The 14349-nt window shown below is 43.1% G+C and overlaps 1 pseudogene across 1 annotated transcript in view; it reads left to right on the top strand.

The window, feature by feature from the left end:
• Positions 1-5647, top strand: part of LOC308057365 (hydrocephalus-inducing protein homolog) — a 251878-nt pseudogene extending 246231 nt beyond the window's left edge. The window contains exon 65 of the transcript in view: positions 4544-5647. The product of the transcript in view is annotated as a hydrocephalus-inducing protein homolog (transcript). The remainder of the gene's footprint in view (positions 1-4543) is intronic.
• Positions 5648-14349: the final 8702 nt, after the last annotated feature.

The raw sequence follows: 14349 nt of genomic DNA, 5'->3' as shown, positions 1-14349 counted from the left end.
CAGAGGATATGGTTGCTGGAACCCCAAAACGCGGTATTATTTCTTGTATTAGTATTTTAGTTACCTCCCGAGCCTTGGCAGTTCTGGTTGGGAATGCTTCTGGCCAACCTGAAAAGGTATCAGTTAATACCAGCAAATATCGGTACCCCCCTTTTCTTGGAAGTTCTGTGAAATCAACCTGCCATTGTTGTCCAGGCCCATTACCCTTTCCAATCTGGCCCATTTCTAATTTGGGAGTATTCTTTGGATTAGTCTGGAGGCAAAGGTCACACTGTTGAGTCACCTGTCTCACTGTGGTATCTAAGTTTCTAGCTACAATATCTTTTATCAGATGTTTATACAGAGCCTCCATTCCCCAATGTCTCTTCCTATGTTCTTCCCGTATTAAGTGCCACAGTAAATATGAGGGAACAATTAGTCTTCCCTGTGGGGTATAAGCCCATCTCTCTTCATTATATGATCCTTCTAAGTCTGAAATAAGTTTCTGATCTTCCCTAGTGTATTTTGGTTTATCTTGTAGGGAAATATGCCTATCGGGGATTAAAGCCCCTGCTACTTTTATTTTTGTTTTGGCTACTTGTTTTGCCTCTCTGTCCGCCAGTTCATTCCCTTTTTCCAAATCTGAGCTCACTTTCTGGTGTGCCTTAATATGCATAATTGCCACTTTCTCAGGGAGTTGGACAGCTTCTAGTAACTTCAGAATTTCTTCTGCATGTTTGATATTCTTTCCTTGGGAGTTCAATAAACGTCTTTCTTTTCAAATTGCTCCATGTGCGTGTACAACTCCAAAGGCATATTTTGTGTCTGTGTAAATGTTTACAGTTTTGCTCTGAGCCAACTCCAGGGCTCGAGTTAGGGCAATTATTTCTGCCTTTTGTGCGGAGGTGTTCATGGGCAAAGGTCCTGACTCTATTACCTCTTGACTGGTGGTGATGGCGTATCCTGCGTGTCGATTGCCATTCAGGACATAGCTGCTCCCGTCTGTGAACCAGTTTTCTCCGTTTTCTATGGGGCTATCCTTCAAGTCTGGGCGACTTGCATATGTCGCTTCAATAGTTTCCAAGCAGTCATGATGCACTGGTTCTCCTGTGTTTCCGCTGAGAAAAGAAGCTGGGTTGACAATGTTAGTAACCACGATTTCCACATCATCCTGTTCCACTATTACAGCTTGATATCGCAGGAATCTTTGTGGAGATAGCCAGTGTCCACCCTTTGCTTCCAATACTGCCGACACTGCATGGGACACAAAAACAGTCATTTTCTGGCCCAGGGTGAATTTTTGGGCTTCCTGTATATTTAGTATCACAGCCGCAACTGCCCTTAGGCATCCAGGCCAGCCCTTTGCAGTCGCGTCTAACTGTTTAGAGAGGTAGCCAACTGCCCGACGATACGGACCTAGCTCCTGTGCCAATATTCCTAGGGCAATGCCCTGTTTCTCGTGAGAAAAAAGGAGGAACGGCTTACCCACATCTGGGAGTCCTAAAGCCGGGGCTGACATCAGAGCCTTCTTTAGTTGTTCAAAAGCTTGTTCAGCCTCTTTATTCCATTCGAGGTGTTTCTGCTCAGTCGCTGTCAGCGCATATAATGGTTTAACAAGCCGTCCATAATTGTAGATCCACAATCGACACCACCCTGTCATTCCCAGAAAGGTTCGCAATTCCTTTACCGTCTGGGGTTTTTAGTTTGGCATATCACCTCTTTGCGGGCCTGCCCCAAAGTTCTCTGTCCCGCACTGATCTCATAGCCCAAATAATTCACTTTACGCTGCATTACCTGGGCCTTCTTCTTGGACACCCTGTATCCTTGAAGCCCTAAGAAATTCAACAGACTCACCGTCCACGCCATACAATCTTCCTCTGTGTTGGTAGCGATCAGGGTGTCATCCACATACTGTAACGATTTTCCTTTCTCGGACGGGGCTTCCCAGGATTCCAGGTCTCTCGCAAGCTGATTGCCGAAGATGGTAGGACTATTCTTAAATCCTTGCGGCAACACCGTCCAAGTGAGCTGGGTCTTTCGACCACTTTTAGGATTTTCCCACTCGAATGCAAACAACTTTTGACTGGCTTCGTGGAGAGGGAGGCAAAAGAAAGCATCCCTTAAATCTAGAACAGTAAACCAGATTAATTCAGGTGCCAATACAGTCAGTAGGGTATACGGGTTTGCCACGACTGGGTAGAGATCCTCAGTAATCCTGTTCACTGCGCGCAAGTCTTGAACCACCCTATATGACCCATTGGACTTCCGAATAGGTAATGTAGGAGTATTGAATTCAGACTCACATTCCTTTAATAGTCCTAGCTGCAAAAATTTTTCTATCACTGGCCGGATTCCTTCCCTGTCCTCTTCCTTTAGAGGATATTGTTTAATCCTTACCGGTCGTTGACCTTCCTTTATCTTAACTTCAACAGGTGGAGCATTTTTCGCTCTTCCAGGCACATCAGTAGCCCAGACTCCTGGATACACTTGGTTCAGAATTTCCTCATCAATTTTCCCTTCCGAGGGGAGACTAGTTAGGACTAGACTTAATGCCTGTGTATATTGTCGATCCTTTACCTCCAGAGTAATTTCCCCTTTTTCAAACGTGATCTTTGCTCCTAATTGTTCCAACAAATCTCTCCCCAAAAGTGCCTTTGGGGAGTTGGGCATGTATAAGAACTTGTGGATACCCCATTGTTTTCCCAATTTATACTTTAAAGGTTCGCAAAAATACGCCTTTTCACTTTGACCAGTTGCTCCCTGTACTACAACGTAATCATCTCCTAAAGGCATTAAGGCTTGATTCAAAACTGAATATGTCGCTCCTGTATCTATCAAAAACTCCACTTCCTGCTGCTTTTCCCCTAGCTTAATTATAACCAGTAGATCCGCTAGGGTAGATTCCCCAGGTTCCCGTCAGTCTTCTATTACGTTGGCTATCTTCACATTCGCCGAGGTTTTCCGACCCCCTTCCCTGTTTCTAGGACATTCCCTTTTCCAATGACCAAAGCCCCTGCATATAGCGCACTGATCCCTTTCCAGTAGAGACGAATCTCACCTACCACCTCTCCGTTCCCCTTTTTCTTGAATGGCAGCTATCAATTTCCTTTGTCCCCGCCGATATTCTTCTTCTCTATTACTAAACACCCTCCATGCTTCATCCAAGAATATTTCCAAATTTCTACCTTCTGTAGAACGCAGCTTTTGAAGTTTTCGCCTTATGTCCCCTGCAGATTGACCCAGGAATAAAGAAACTAATTGCTGGATCCCTACCTCAGACCCAGGGTCCAGCGGCGTGTTACGGCGCATCACATCCCTCAGCCGATCCAGGAACTCAGACGGGGACTCAGAAGGAGTTTGCTTAACTGCATATAAAGCTGACCAGTTTATAGTTTTGGGAATTGCTCTCTCCATTCCCTTCGAAATCCATTCCTGATATTCCTGTAATCTTTGCATATGTGCCGATCTATTAGCATCCCACTTTGGGTCTTGGAGGGGGAAATGTTCCTTAACATCCCCTCCTGTAATTTTATAATGGTCTTTGGCCAAATTTCCTGCTGTTTTCAAAACTAGCTGTTTTTCAGTTTCAGTCAAATATTCCAATACTAATTGTATATCATTCCAATCGGGATTGTGTTGTTTTATGATAAATTGGAAATGCCTGGCTACACTTATCGGGTCACTTCTATAATCCTTTGCAATCTTTCTCCACTCTCCCAAATCAGCAGTGGAGAAAGGCACTTTAATTAGCATTGTTCCACCATCTGGCCCCACTGCCTCTCGGAGGGGTGCTTGTAAAATAGTCAGGGCAGACTTCTGCCGAGTGTGGGAAGATACAGGGCTATCAGGAGGATATGAAGCTCCTTCCGAGTCCGCATCCTGGTCCCGTGCCCGGGGGGGAGGTTTAAACAAGTCATTTAAGTCTTGTTCTGGGGCTTGGTGGACTTTGTCTGCCTTTGTACACCTCTGCCCAATGCTGCAGGAAGAACAGCATCTTTTTAGTTTACTTCTACCCCCTTTATTTTCTCGCTCCAATGCGAGTACCATAGGGTCCTGTGGGGGTGTTATCCCACAGTCCCTTTGCCACTCCGGATGGTTTTGCAGCGTGAAAAACATATCTGCATATGACACTTCATCCCATTTCCCTTCTCTTCTCAAGAACAGCATAAGCTGTAACTGCGGCAAATGAAGAGACGGGACGCAGCTTGATGCAAGCAAATGTCAATTTATTGTACAGAAGCACGAGGTTTTATAGACTTTCAGAAGCTGCGCTTTTAAACTAATTGGTTTTGAAGCTAAGCATTGCAGACTAGGGAATCCCTGATTGGTGGTTAACTGCCAGCAATTAACAGCAAGGTGTTACCTTTCCTTGGCGCCACCCGTCTCCCACTCCTCTGTGCTCTGCAAACATGCCTCATCATGTTAATTGTTGTCTAGACAAGCTCGAGCACATTCCCCTCAGCTAACTGATTGCCACGCGTGGTCCTAGTTTGCAGCCCGCTCCTGCATCTCCCCCTTCCTGTTGCATAAAAAGAACCTTTGAAACCGAATGAGTAAAAACAAGGTATAAGTAATAGAACAAATAAAAAAGCAACTAAGACATATTATCAATGTCAAAATAACCCGCTGTCTCTGTTCCGTACAATTTTACAATTTCCCCTTTTTGTTTTTGAACAGCTAGTACCAGGTTTGCCATGTTCTGCAGGGCCCTTGCAAACATGACAGCAACCAAGGTAACAGCAAACAAACAATACTGCCAATTGAGTGAATGGATGCCCCAAAAGGCTGACATCTTCTCAGATTTTGATAACATGTTGCTGCAATAGGGCGCCTAAAATCCACGCAGCACATACCATCCAAATCCTCACAGCCATGTCCTTGAACCAACAACAAAAAGCAGTGGCAATTTTGACTCACATGCTTAACTGCCTACCAAACAAGGTGATTTAACTCTTTAATGCTTTCCCTGCTGTTATTCCGGATAAGAGAAGAACCGCTGCGACACGTTCCCATCATAGCCTCCTACTACATTAGCATCTACAGAAAGACAATGATCGACATTCAAAGTGTAAACAGTATCATCTTCTTTTGGATTAACATTATACATAGGTGGAAGGGCACACCAAACAAGAACTGGTTCAGTCAAAAAGTTCGAAACATAGCATGCCTTCTCTGAACATACCTCTGGGGTCATTCCCTTCAGTTCCCTCTTTTTTTATGCAAAGAGAAACACTTTTACCATAACAGAGAAGCCCCTATTTACATCTCTGAGCCCGGACACAAACCGCAGCTGTGTGCTCCACCAGGCTCACGGCAGGAATCGTTCATGCCGTTACACAGCTATATATCTCTACAAGCGTGCAGACACCTATTAAACACTAGATAACCATGTTTATCTTTCCTATTCTCCTTCACAATACCTAGCTGTTCTCTCATCTCTTGTTAGGTCAAAATATTCTCCAGTTTCCTCTCCTATCTCTCTCTTCAGACATTCTCTAACCTCTTTTTTGCTTGTTAATTGCGAGGAGGCAAAGGGGGTGTGTAGCTGGGTGACCATGACCTACTTTATGTTACAGTCAACTAAACACTGAATACAGAAAAAAAAACCCCGTATGGGAGACATAAGGCAAACATCAATAAGGTGGTTAAAGATAATTATAATAAATCCTGTAATACTTTTGAGTCATGACCCAAAGTTTCCCAGCCGTGAGAAGAGACCAAAGGCATCCCGCCCCTGGCTCTGTTGCAGATCTTTGTTTTAAGGCTTTTGAGTTTTGTATACTTTTGTAAATTAATTCACAGTGATCACTCAGATTCACGTAACACATCCTATCAAAGTCTTCACACTTGTGTCCCTGTGCTAATAATAAAAATCAATAGCAACTCGGTTCTGTAGCAACATATGATGGACAGAATCAACATCTGTTAATAAGCCAGAAAAAAAAAATAGTATTTGTAGTATTACTTTGTTTAGCAAGCTAGCAGCCTAATTTACTAAGCAAGTTAAAAGCGTGTACTATTCTTACAGAAGAGATTAGAGAAGCAAAAATCTGTTATGCTGCATTCCAGAACTCAGCCTGAGAATTACAGTCTGCTGTGAGTTCTGCGTTACAACCATTTGACACATGTTGGGGTTGCGATTGTGAAAGTTGCCCGTTTACAATTTTCATTGACATTATCACAGCTAGTTGTTTTAAAAGCAACCCTTGAGCTTCCTGATGTTCAACTTGCTGCAAAATATTCTGAAGCCAATCAGTCAAGTTAGTATTAAAGTTAGTGACTCTCTAGGACCCTGCAAGACTGTGGCAAGACTCCCGCATCCGGACTGCCTTAATAGCCATTCCTTCATTTGCAAACAGTTGTCCCTGGGATACCTTGCCTGAGTCACAGAATCGGCACAATTAATTTCTCCAGCCAACTGCTCATAGTTAACAGCAATTCCCCGATTAAGGTTTTCAGTCAAGGCCACTACACGTAGCTCACAAAAATCAAATAACCACATCATATACTGTATCAGTTAGTACCATACAAAGCAATGACTTCCAATCATGCAGTGTGAGCGTATAAGGCTCTGCCATCACTTCAAGAAGGGACATAGCAAATGTATTATGAATCCTCCCTTCCCGCACTGCTTTGCTTAACTCTTTAACAGCCTCGTATTGCACAGGCTGCCACTCTGCAGGTTGATTTGTCTGACAAAATACTGAACATGCCATAGCGACTCCCAAAACCCATCACTGAAGTGTTTCCCGCTTGCATTCCTGTCACCAATCCCTCAGACTCCCTTTCACCCTCCCCAAAAATATAATAAATGCATCAGGAGAGACAAGGGGGTGGGGGAAAGGTCTGGCTCCTTTTCCAGATCTATAGGACCTGGATCAAAAGGTTTATCAGTGTCAATGGAATCATTGTCCAAGTTGCCCTGTTCCCGTGCTTGGTCCTGTGTTGTGAGGGTCGCTGCAATCAGTGACAGAAGCTTTGGGGGCAGAGGAGGTGTGGACGGAATCGCCATCACTGACGGTGTCTTGAGAAGAGTCGCGCTGTCGGTGGAATTTACAGCTTCCTCTGGTTTAGCACCGTTAGTAGAATTAGTCCACACTTGGCAAAGAGTAGTCAGAATTTGCCACCAAGATGCTAAATGCATTCCCGACACGGAGTTCCCCTCCGCGGCAGCATCATACAATTGGCTGCTGTATGTACACACTTTCATTCTTTCAAAGTCTCTAAAGTTTCTTGGCTGCTCACCTGTCTCGATGCATACAGGTGTTATCCTCGGGGTTTAGGTTGTCCGCCTGGTCCAGACAGCAAGACGATCGGTCAGCCAAGCCGTCTCCTCCGGAACGCAGCCCTCTTCCACGAGCTGTCTTTTTTATCAACCAGCTCCGTCCTTATTCTTCCAAGGCTTCGGAACACCACCATAGGGGTCACCATTTGAGGAGACTGAGGCACGGACTCCCGGATCTGACTAGAAGACCCTTCATGAGTCCATATACGTCTCTTTCTGGGGACGAAGCCTGATTCCCCATTACGGATTTCCCACAGCTCACCTCTCAACTCCGGAGGGATTTCTGGCCGGCTCCTGCTTCCTTTCAGCAGATCATTCAAAGTTCTGTGGGATTTGCTGCATGTCGCTCAGATAGGCGATTCGAGAGCCCTTCACGTCAGATCCTTAAACGCATCACGTCGGGGTCACCAATTTGCGGCAAATGAAGAGACGGGACGCAGCTTGATGCAAGCAAATGTCAATTTATTGTACAGAAGCACGAGTTTCTATACACTTTCAGAAGCTGCACGTTTGAAACAGATTGGTTCTTGAAGCTAAGCCTTGCATACTAGGCAATCCCCGATTGGTGGTTAACTACCATCAATTAACTGCAAGGTGTTACCTTTCCTTGGCGCCATCTGTCTCCCACTACCCTGTGCTCTGCAAACATGCCTCATCATGTTAATTGTTGTCTAGACAAGCTCGAGCACATTCCCCTCAGCTAACTGATTGCCATCATGGTCCTAGTTTCCAGACCGCTCCTGCACTCAACAGCTAATTAACTCTGGAACAAAATACGGTCCCGTTGGTAGGTCCTGGCAAAGACCTGAAACGAGAGCTGCAGAACTGCGGGAAAAGCTGAGGGACGCTTAGCACAGGCTCAGGGAAGTCAGAATTCTAAATTGGTCCGATGTACTGATCCTGGGGGAGGGAGACCCCTAAGCCGGCAGGACTGGTGGCAGCTGGGGCTCCAGAGAGGTATTCACTGGGATCTAATGGATGGGCTCCCGACCCAGAGACTGGAGAAATCTGTACAGACATGGTCAGGGCACAAAGTTAGTTTCAAGCCAACCCCTAGTGCCCCACCATCAATAGGCATCGGGGAAAAAGCTGATGAAGTAAAGAAACTATCCTCCATCCCCCAAAGGTGGGGGGAGAAGGGAGGGTGAATGTTTATTAGGCAACTCACCTTAAATTTGAGAGGAGATTTAATGATTACAGTGGCCGTTGGAAGACAGAAAAAACCAGTACTGACACAGGAGCACAAATCACTGCACTGACGCAGAGTGAGGCAGAGCAATGTGGAATTCTGACTTTGCCTAAAACCCCAATTGTCCTAAATGCTTTAGGGAAAACTCAGTCGGTCCCTGTGGCCTTGGTAACATTATGGATGCCTGGGGAGGCAGACCCAGGTAACACCCAGGCTGCAAAAGGCCCTTTCCCGACAAATCTTTTGGGCATAGATGTGCTGAAGGGCAGGCAGTGGTATGATACCCAGGGGAATGCATGGTCCTTTGGCACTCCTCAGATCAGAGAATTAGCTGAAACGTCCTGGGCAGAAGTGCGCCTGTTGCAAGCAGCACCTACGCTCCCCCCTTCCAGGATGACTGATGTGACAGCCTGTCCCTTGCCGTTAGGGGCCCGGAGGGGATAGCTCCTGTGACTGAGGATCTTAAACACCAGGGCATTTTAACATTCACCCGCTCCCCATACAATTCCCCAGTGTGGCCGGTTGGTAAATCAAATGGGAGGTGGAGACTGGCTGTAGATGATCGTCGACTTAATGCAGACACTGTTCCCTTGGCAGCAGCGGTGCCTAACGGAGCTGAGCTCATCTCACTCGTTCAGGAGCAGGCTCATGCGGTGATGGCCACAGCTGATGCGAAAGAGATGTTTGTCATGGGTCCCCAGCAAGAGGAGGACCGTGATCGTTTTGCTTTCACATGGGAGGGACAGCAGTACAGCTTCACTCGCCTCCCTCAGGGATATAAACATTCTCCCACCTTAGCACGTCATGCTTCGGCACAAGGATGAGCCCAAATTCTCCCAGACCTGGGAGTTAGAGTTTATCAATACATCGATGATGTTTTGATAGGAGGGGATGAAATTATTCCAGTACAGGTGACACAAGGAAAGATTATACAGCACTTAGAGTCTCTGGGACTCCAGGTACCAGAGGGAAAGACACAAACTGCTGCAAATGAAGTGAAATTTTGAGGGATATGGTGGAGAGGAGGTTCAGCCTGTATTCCTCAGGACACCCTCTCAACACTAGAGCAGGTAAAAATTCCAGAAAATAAAAAGGAGCTGCAGCATGCCTCACGCTTATTGTTCTTTTGGAGAAGACACATCCCAGACTTTGCAATAATTGCACGACTCTTATATGACCTGCTGCGAAAAGGAGCAGCTTGGGAATGGGCTCCGGCCCACGATGAAGCGTTACAGCTTTTGGTGTCTGAAGCAAACACCCACCGGGCTTTGGGTCCTGTTCACCCCACTGACCTGTCCAGATTGAGTGGGGGTTTGCACACTCAGGATTGTCCGTTCATCTTTGGCAAAAAGGACCAGAAGGTCCTGCCCGCCCGATCAGATTTTACTCCAGGAGCTTTAGAGATGCTGAGAAACGGTACTCTAATTGGGAAAAAGGGTTGTTTGTAGTGAGTGTTGCTCTCAGAGAAGCGGAGCGAACCATACGCCAACAGCCTCTAATTTTAAGGGGACCTTTTAAGGTAATTAAACCTGTGTTAGCAGGAACTGCACCCTGCACCCCCCACCCCCTCCACCCGCGGTTAGGGTTAGGTTTTTGATTCAGACTATTAAGTACAAGACCAGGTGTTGTCCATGATCAAGTAGTCTAAAAATAGTAAAGCAGTAGCACTGGAGTCTACCCCAAAACAAACCCACTTGTTTAAAAAAGGTTTGATGAAGGAGTATGGCATTATACAGGAAGATGTAGCATTTCAAAGACAGTAATAATATCGGTGAGTTATGGATTTACGCTAATGTATTTATTCAAACAGTATAGTACAAAGTACAAGTAATTAAGCTAATGTTCCAGGAGGTGACACTGCTCTGGTCATTTTCAGCTGTTCACATTATAGAATTCTGATCATTATAATCAGTGATTATTTCTTTTACTTGAATGCCTTTTGTATTGTTGACTTCCATTTATTATGAATTTTCTAGTCTACCAGTGACTGAAAAAGTGTTAATTAGATTATGCTTTCTTTCAAGGAAAAATGAATTATTTGAGAAGAGGCCGATGCTTGTTCATAGTTTTAGCATTTTTGATTTTATTTAAGACTTTATAACAAATTACTAGATATGGCTGACTATATTCGGGTTGTGATTTGATACACATGAGCAGAATGTACTTTCATTTTATATTATGTATTATATATTAGACTTCTCTTTTCCTGGGATGGTAGATTGAAATTGTCATGGATAGAAAGAACTTGAGGAATTGCAATCCAAGTGGTGGTGTCAGCTTTTTGTAAATGCTAAGTTTTTTTCAGACTAAGCAAAGGTATTTGGGAGGTTATATATCTATTTTCAGCATCCAGTGCTTAAAGGGAGTGGGGGACATAACCTTAAATTTAAACCTCCTCTTGCCAGTTCAATAGAATTACAGGTGAAATGGTTCTAATTTCACCTTTTTATACTACCCAATTGAATGAATACCAAGGTGGGGGAAGTATATCAAATTATTTCAGGTGAAAAGTGATACATGCACTTACTCATTTGGTTCTCTCCAGATTTGGAATTAAAAACTTTACCACTTATTACATGATCCATAAATCTTTGTTGAAGGGAAATGCAACTGTTTCATACTCTTATGATTCTGATGCTTTTGATAATTTGAAAATGACTATTATAGAAATATTTAAAACTCCGTTTCCAAATCTGGCTAGTTTCTGTTACCATCGACTTGTTCCTCTGTTATGTAATTAGTTCTGTGACTAAAAAAATAGCCTGAAATTTACTGTCCAGTGAAACGGATAAGTTCTGGATACCTATTAATTGCAGAACTTGAAGGGTAGTTATTTAGTTATTGGACTTGCCAGCGCTGGCGAGAAGAGCCGGCCACGCAGCCTCTTGCTGCTCAGCTGCTCAGTACGAACCGCATCCGACCGTGCAGTTTGTCTAACCCAGTCAAAAGGTCAATTGTCCCAAACAGACCCTACTCAGCTGTGCAGCACTTGGAGTACACCAGGGTGCTCAGTGGCTCCAGGGACTCTGCCAGCGATGAAACCTGCTACTGCTGAGGCGGGGGAGCCCCCAGGCTTGGTGGAGGAGCGAGGAAGAATGGCACTGAGAAAAGAAAGGACAGGCAGCTGGGAATTCTTGCTTCTTCCTTCTGCTCCCCCGGTTGCTCTCAGCCTAAGGGTGGCCGCACAGATGCGTCCCCTGAAGGCCATCTTCTTCAGTCCTGTTGGCCATCAGTGTTTCTGGAGCTGTCGAGCAAGAGTGTTAGACTCTCTAGACACAGAATTCTAGAAAGCTCTCAAGAAACAAGCTCTGTTGTGCTTCCAAACTAAGATGCACAACATTTTGTGGAATTCTGATACTGGTTTTTGTTTAAATTAGCATGTTATCAGTTTCCTCTTCCCCCCCCCCCCCCCCCCCCCCCCCCGTGATAACTGGAACCCATATTCTTTCCTGAAGGTGGAATTTTAAGAGGTATTTTTTTAAGGTAATATGGATGATGTTGAAGTATTATATTAGTCACTGTTTGTCCACCAGGAAAAATGCTATCAGAAGAAATTATTCTTATTTAAATGAAGTTTTTTTCATGCTGTCACAGCTCTATTTTCTGTATCAGCTGCCTTCATGTATAATAGTAAAAATAATACAGGCTTATAAGTGATGATACTGTTAAAGCAGAATACCAGATTTTGATATACACTGTACATACCCAGCAACACTTCTGCAGGGTTGTACTGTGTAATATTAATGAGACTCATATGCTTATTTTTAATCAGTTTGCATGGAATAGGAAGCTAGTGTAGGGAGCTTTGGTGAAAATGGCATAAATGCTGGAAGAGTTTAATGGGAATTTTTAAATAATCCTAGGTCCAAAGCCTAGTCTTTTTTTTTTTTTTTTCAGTCTTGGGGTTGATGGAGATTGGGTTATAGAAATACAGAATTTTTTTAGAATAGGATTTTTTTAATACCAGCCTTTTTTATTTTCTGTTGTGCATTTTTTTAAAAAAATTTTGCAGTATAGAGAAATACTAAAGTAATCATGACAATGAAAGTACCGTATTTCTTTAAAGGACTTCTTTTTAATAGTCAGTGCTTCTCAGGGTAGGAATTGTGCATGTCTGCATTGCTGAATAGCATCTAGCATGGTAAGGCCTTAACTGGGGTCTGTGGTTACTCTTGCAGTCTAAATAAAAACTATGTAAAAAGCTCCAATGTCAAAACGGTTATACTGATGGGTTGGTTAGAAGGCATTCCAAAAGGGAGGTTTATTAGTATTACTCAACTAACAGGCACTTAGCTTTGTTTATTTACATTGCATGGCTTCTTTATTCAAGCAAGATTTATTCCTTAAGGTTGGATTAAATCTACACTTAGGCTCATTTTTATATTTAAAGAATTATTGGCCTTATCATCAAGCTTTAGGAGAAGGCAAATCATACGGGCTTTCTGAGCTTGTTTATGGCGCCGCTTGTTACTTGTCTTTCTACTCCACACCAATGCTCACATTATAGGTAGATTTTTTTTACCTCTTAATTTTATACCCTAATACAGACATTTCCAACAAAACCTGTAGCTGTACAGTAGTTCTAATTGTCTGTTATTCATGTTTTCCTTCTTGTGAAGGAGTTGATACTGACTATTATCAGTAACAGGCTCCAGGAGTAAGTGGATAGCAGTTTTACAACAGCGTATCTGTTTCTCTGACTAGTCACCTAAAGTTCTGTCCCTTTCTGTGCCATTCTTAGCCTGCCCTTCCCTGCCTCAGGAACGCTGCAGGTTAAGTGTTCTAGTATGAGAGTTACCTGATCTGGTTTTAGAAGTTAAAATTAAAAGCATGTGCTGCTATGTTGTATCTAGAAATTAACAGCAAGATTTAGGTTTTAAAGCAGAGAAATACTGTGCTTAGTTCTCAGAAATATCGACAAACTTGCTTCTGTATTTTTCATTAAGTATATTCAAACGTGATATGAAGTGATCTGTCTTTTTATGGCCCGCCCCAAAATTGTTTGAGGATCTTCAAAAGCAATTTAAAGTAGAAGAGGGGTGGTAGAAAGTGCTTTTAAAGTATAAAGCTCCTGAAGTATTGTGGGTAGGAAGGTTAAAGTAAATTAGGTACAGAACAAATGTATCTTTGTGGTTCTTCCTGAATAATGGTTTTCCATGACAATTTGCAAGTGACACATTCGCTGAAAAGCACCTTGAACGTGTGCCACTCATAATAAAGGGGCAACATTAATGTCCAAGGTGTAAAGTATGAGAGTGTTCCTGTTTACTCCTGTCTCTGCTTAGAACAGTTTTGTACTTAGTCTTCCTTTGTATTTTAAGTTTCTTTCTATACAATGTCTTCAGAATGCTTCTAGCATTTAAACACATTTAAAATGTAAATACATTTAAGTTCCTTGTTACACTTCACAGGATTGTCTTGTGTTTGCTGCTAATAAAAAAGTGTTAAAACAAAAGAAACAAAACAAAAAACCTTCTGAGGAAATTTTTTCATGGATTAAGGTTTTGTATAATGACTTTACATGTAGAACTAAATCATTTAAGCATGAATGTGATGTCTGCTTTTTTGTTGTTTTATGTAACCTGAAGATGTGTTGCAGTATGCTGAACAAGTGTTGCAATTCAAACTCGGATATAAAATTTGCAAGTGAAATTTTTCTACAGTAAAGAAAGAAAAATTGTACTGCAGTGACTCAGATTTTTACAGGGTACTAACCTTTTCCAAGATTGCAAGTAATATATTTGAATTAAACTTTTGTTCCTCCTTCAGATTGCTTTGTGGAGGTGAAGAGGGATATTTTAAACGCATGCTGTGTGGAGCTGCTGATTTATATGTGTACGTACAATTGTGTTTTGGAATGTCTTCAGTAAAGCAATTTTTACAAATGGAAGTAAGT

Source organism: Falco punctatus (assembly GCF_963210335.1).
Source record: "Falco punctatus genome assembly, contig: scaffold_28, whole genome shotgun sequence".
In the NCBI taxonomy this organism is placed as follows: domain Eukaryota; kingdom Metazoa; phylum Chordata; class Aves; order Falconiformes; family Falconidae; genus Falco; species Falco punctatus.
Note: the sequence above shows the minus strand (reverse complement) of the source record. Positions and strands in the feature narration are given on the sequence as shown.